Raw genomic sequence first — 6,000 nt, forward strand, 5'->3', positions numbered from 1 at the left:
TGAAATGGATTTCTGAACACAGGCAGTTTAGGATAGTTGAAATTTGGGATGCACCCAGAAAAAAGCAGAAGAGAGGGAATGATCTAGAAGTAGAGCAGAAGCGATTTTCCACTTTAACTGTTGTATATATATGCTTGATGTCCAGTTATCTCTCATGAAGATTTGTATGCAGTGAAGGAACCTCAATGCATCTCAAAGAACAGAGTTACCGTTTCCAAAGCCTATTTACATCCTTATTTTAGATGAATGGTTTAAATTTAATTAGCAACAGGTTTTCTTTCCTTCTTTCCTCACTCTCTTCATCTTACCATCTCAATGGCAAGTATTTTGGAGCAGTGTCACTCTTTTAAGACCCATCAGTAGAGCAATTAGCACAATCAGGATCTATTTTCTTCTGACAGCTCTGCACATTAATCACAACAGCATTTCTAAAATGTATTAAATTTGACAAGTAATTAAATAGGAAAACCAGGCAGGACTAGTCCAAGAGATCTTAGGTACACTAACTGCCTAGTTTTATCAAAAAAAATACCTTAGTTAGCATAATATTTCAGAATTACTATGGATGTGTCTCATGTCACCTACTGATAACTGCATGTAGTTTCTAGCATTGCAACCACAGATAAACTATGCCTTACAGGGAATCTATAGTCAAAGGATTAGCATCTTTTCAACTACAAAGTCCTCTTCAAAGAGGTTTATATCTCAGCACTGGTTTTTTCAATTTCTATGCTACATAAAAAAAGAAAATAAAGTTTCTTTTTCTGATGAATAACTTTCCTATGAATATAAAACAATAGATGAAGTACAGAGCAGTCAACATTCTTTAGCAAAATGCTTATATTTCATACTGTTACCCAATATTTTGTAAGAAATAGTGCAAAAACTAGGTATTTTTCTTTCCAGGGAAATATTAAGCATCTCTTATCAGTTACTGATCACTTGGGGGACAGAAGGTTGGAACCAGCCCTTCTGTGCATAGCCACGTGTAACTAATAGCATAACTTCATGTCCATGTACCTGCAGGTACCTTCATAAGCAGAAATTACCTTCCAATTCCATTGAAAATGTATGAGCTAAAAGAGAGTCTATCTATTTATTCAAAGCTAAAAGCTATTGTAGCTCTGCAAAGCTGTCATGAGTAGCAAGCAAAGTTATACATACAGATAAAAGGGCTCAAGTTTAACTTCATTTGCTGCTAAAAGGCAACTGGAAAACAACACAATGGTGGATTAATGGTGAACTAATAGATTATAATTTTCATGTGTGATAATGGCAAGATAGTAACTTTGTCTCTGGAAGAAAACTGCCATTACTTGCATCAGATCATGTAATGGGAAAATGTGGTATGAAGTACTTATTTTCTTATTTCCTCATGTAATAAGCACACATGACTAAGATAGATCTGTTGAAAATATTTTTTAGTTAGAATATAATTAAAGGATAAGTCAGACTTCCTACCATAATTTCTTACTAGGAATACACTCATGTATTGTATGATTTTACTCCTGTGTAAGTCACCAGTGTACTGAAGAGTGTTAAAACATGATTTACAAATGGCGGGTTCAAAGCAGTGTAAACAAGACAATGGGGTGACCGCCTTTAAAATCTTGGAAACTGAAAATTGTTTAAAAAATGGTGCCTACAGAAAGCCAAAAAGGATGTGGCAAAACAGTATTTGTCAGCATACTGGATAAGGGGCTAAACCATATTAAAAAAATTCCTACAAAACCAAGCATTAACAAGTGTCACTGAGACCAAAATGCTTGTGTGGGAGAGATGAACAAAGTCATCTCTTTCATACTCCACCCTTATGGACTCCCAGTGTGCTGGGACCTGGGGCAGCAGGACTGGGAACTGGGGCTTTAAGTCCTTGAACCTCATGGTTTTTACAGGTAAGCCACTCCAAGAGTGGTAACATGAGAAGTGCTGGGTCCTCAGCCCTGAATGAACTCACCTCAGGAGTCTCCCAAAGCCACAGACTACTGAAGAACAAAAGATCAAATTTTTTGAGCAGCAGCAAAGTGCAGTTAGGCAATGTTGTATTTCCAGGTTTTTTCTTAGTTTTCCACTTTTGTTTTAGACAGAAGTTCAATGAAACAGGTGCTTGCATTCAGGAAATAGGAATCTTCACAAGAAAGAGACCTAGTTTTTAGACAACCTTCTATCTAGCTAAGAGTTGTCACTGTTTCTTCTATCTAGCTAAGAGCTGTCAAGACTTTTGGTAGACATCATATCAAAGGCAGGCACGTGGTAGCTTTGAAGAAATTTTTAGAGAAGGAATGTAAGAACTATGGAAGAAAGCAAGAAAAAAGTATTTCAAAATCCAGTAAGTAATAAGAGAAACAAGTCTAGTGGGATAAGTTAGGGCTCAATCTTGGTAAATTGAATGAGAAATTAAAAGTAGATTTTCATGGAAATTACAGGTTGCATTTGAGAGTAGAATATATTTTTCTGATTTTAAATGCTTTCATATTCTTGGCTGATATTTTTCAAGGTGCCTTGATGTTAATCCTTCATTTAAATCTTCATAAGTGTGTCATACCTAAAGGAAGTTCTGTTATTGATTTCTGAAAATCGAAACCATCATCTACATATCAGAAAAGCAAAAAGTAAAAAGAGTGGAAGAGATTGTAACCTGTATTTTACATCCTTGATGTTCAACAGATGCAGCCACACATGCAGGCACACATCTGCAGACATGTTTTGAGGTTCAAGGCTCAGTAGAATTGAAGTCATCCATCTCTGTCATGTAAAGAAATAATATCATCAGGGGATGATAGAAGGAATACCAACAAAATGAGAACCTCTGCTAAGCAGTCTTCCTAACTTTTAAAATATCACATAGAGTCAATGCTTACATGCTAATGCAGAGACAGTATTTTGGGCTAGCTGAATCTGGTTCATATCTTGCACATTTTATTAACATCCATAATATGGCATAGATCCTTCTGTCTGGTTTCTGTCATGCATAACAATGATTTGATATATTCTTATTCATTGAATGCATTAATTGCTGTAGGGGAAAATAGGCACAATATTTCAGATTAGTTTTGAATGCTCATTTGCCATTTCTTAATCAAAGACTACGTTTAATCTTTGCAGTATATAGAAGAAGGGAGAAAAAATATCTTAAAAATTGTTCCTTCTTAAAGAAATTTGCTTTAAGATAATCATATAAACGCATTACTGCAGATTTAAGATTATATTCATAAATGCATACAAATGTTTTTCTTATCTTTGTTATATTTTACATCTTCCACTAAAATTCACAAACTACACTTGATCTACATTTCTTGGTATAACCTGGTTAATTTCAATTCTGCTGTTGACCTCTCACTGAAAAAAGAAAGTTATTTCATATGTGATTAATTTCCTTATACTCTCTCTTCTATCTCTCTTTCTCTTCCAGGTAATGGCAAATAACATGCTTGGTTTGCTATTCAAAACAAATTTTGGACTCTACAATACTTTGAACAATTAGTAGTAGACAACGAAGAAGAGAACATGAGAACTTAAATCAGCCAATGTATTTCTAAGAGTGGTCAACACACTGTACCTGTTTTAATTTGGATATGTATGACTGTGGACAAGAAAAGGAATTACTTTTGTGCAAGCAGGGGGCAGGGAAGAACAAAAAAAAAAGCATGCTTATCACTTTGAAATAGAGGCAGAAGAGAGAAACTTTTAAAAGGGGAAAAGAGAACGTGGGTAAAAAAGCCAGAAGTGAATGTGATTTTTTGTGAAAATGTACTAGATTCTCTCCTCTCTTGCTTCAAAGGCAATGCTAATCCTAAAAGGTCGAAAGAATATGAATATGAAACACCATTGCGAAGGAAAATCTTTAAAATGCATGGGCCAGATCATGCAGTTTTCTCAGTAATACATGCACCTTCTCACTGGGTGAAACAAGTGTCTCAGTGGGGTTCAGATTCCTGCTGCTCATGTTGAACAGTACAAAGAATGGGCCTAACTGTGATCTGTGAAATAAGAAGCTTCTCAGAAAGAGAAGTGGTATTGCATGAGGTAAATAAAACATGATGGCACTTGTCTAGACAGCCACTGGTGCTGAATTAGTTGTGAATGCCAATCTTGGAATGTGCTGTTGCATTATCCAAACAGCAGCTCACCATGCTTGCCTTCCCAAGTGTTGTTTTTAGCATCTGTGTGCCACACAGAGTAGCAGTGGTTTTCAGCTGTGGTATTATAGTAGCATGAAAGCAGTGTTCTTTCTTCATTCTGACATCATATTCCTCTGGGGAATCCTGAAGTTCATCAGTAGTGTAAGAATGGTCTCTTTATGAAGCTTTTTTTTCATGTGTAGTCAGGTAAGTGATTTTTTTTAATCAGAAAATGCATTTACAGGAAACCAATACAACATTCCTAGAAGTACATTTCTAAATGAAAAATGTTCCTGGAACCATTTAAAATTGGTTCTCTGACAATTGGTTTAGGAGGGATGCAATAGGGTATTAAAGAGGACAAAACCAAAAAATTAGTAAAAACTGTGAAGAAGGTCATTATCACAAACACCATCTCTCCAGCAATTATTTATAAATTTGGATGACCACAGGTGGAAAAAGGAATCACACCTCTAATATCCTGAACCAGTGATCCAGAATCTGACTTTTGAGTAAAAGGAAGCATCATACCTTTATCTTCCCCCTGCTTTTGTTAGGCAAGGTGGGGGGAAATAATCATCTCACAAAGCAATGTTTCCACTATAATATATCATCACCTTTCTAAGGCTTGGCTTGATTTCTTCTTTCTTAAAGCACCTTCTTGTGTGTGGAGTGGATAGGTAAATGACTACTTTACAGACATATTGCATAAGAAGCCTGAGATTCACAATGCAGCATTTCAACCAGAAATTAGATTTCTAAAACAGGCATTTGTGTGGTTTGTTTCTTTCTTCTTCTCGTTTTAATTCTTCACTATTGTCATGGTTTAACTCCATCCAGCAACAAAGTGCCACTCAGCCACTTGCTCACTTAGCCCCAGTGGAATGGGTGAGAGAATAAGAAAAGTAAAAAATAAAAATAAATAATGGTTTGAGATAAGAACTGGTTAATAGGTAAAGCAAAAACTTTGCACGCAAACAAAACAAAAGAAAGAATCAAATCACTTTGCATGGGCATTGAGTGTTCAGCCACTCCCAGGAAATCTGGGCTGTATCACACATAGCGGTGACTTGGGAAGACAAATGATATCTCCAAATGTACACCACTTCCTCTTTCTTGTACATCTTGATAACCTGAGAATGACATATGGTCTGAGATATCACTTACATCACTTGGGTCAACTTCTTGTGCATGGCCAACATCCTCACTGCTGGAGTGGTGTGAGAGGCAGAAAAGACCATGACTCAGGCCAAGCTCTGAAAACATTTCTGTATTAACACTGTTTTCATCAAAACCCCAATATATATCCCCATACAAGCTTGTATGGAGAAATTAAATCTATCCCAGCCCAAACCAACCCATTCTTAACCCCTTATACTATATAATTTACATCATGCTCAGGCTCCATTCTGTCCAATACCTCCTCATTAACCACCATCCCATCTTCACATCCTTTGATATCATATGCCTATATACTTCCCTTGGTCTATGCACCACCCTTGCAAAAAGTCCAAAAAATTCCCGTTGTGTTGCTAGTTTAGCCCATGACTGGACTCCATTGCTTATGGTGGTCACAGCTATTCTCATGACCAACCATCAGTGCCTAAAATATTGAAAAAAGAAATTTAATTTGCCATGTAATTTGGTGGACATATTGGGTGTCTGCTAGGCCTACATGATATTTAAATGTGACTTCCTGGAAGTCTCATCTTTTTAGCACTCTTTCTGTCTTCAGTGAGTACTTTACTCATAGACACACTTAATCTCCTGGGAATCAATAGTCTAAATCATAAAGCAAAAGCAACTTATCTCAACCAGTGAATAACAACTTTGTATATTGAAGAAGAGAAGTATGGGATAGGATCTTTTTACAAAAATA

Source organism: Onychostruthus taczanowskii, unplaced genomic scaffold, assembly GCF_017590055.1.
Source record: "Onychostruthus taczanowskii isolate IOZ18803 unplaced genomic scaffold, ASM1759005v1 scaffold35, whole genome shotgun sequence".
NCBI lineage: Eukaryota > Metazoa > Chordata > Aves > Passeriformes > Passeridae > Onychostruthus > Onychostruthus taczanowskii.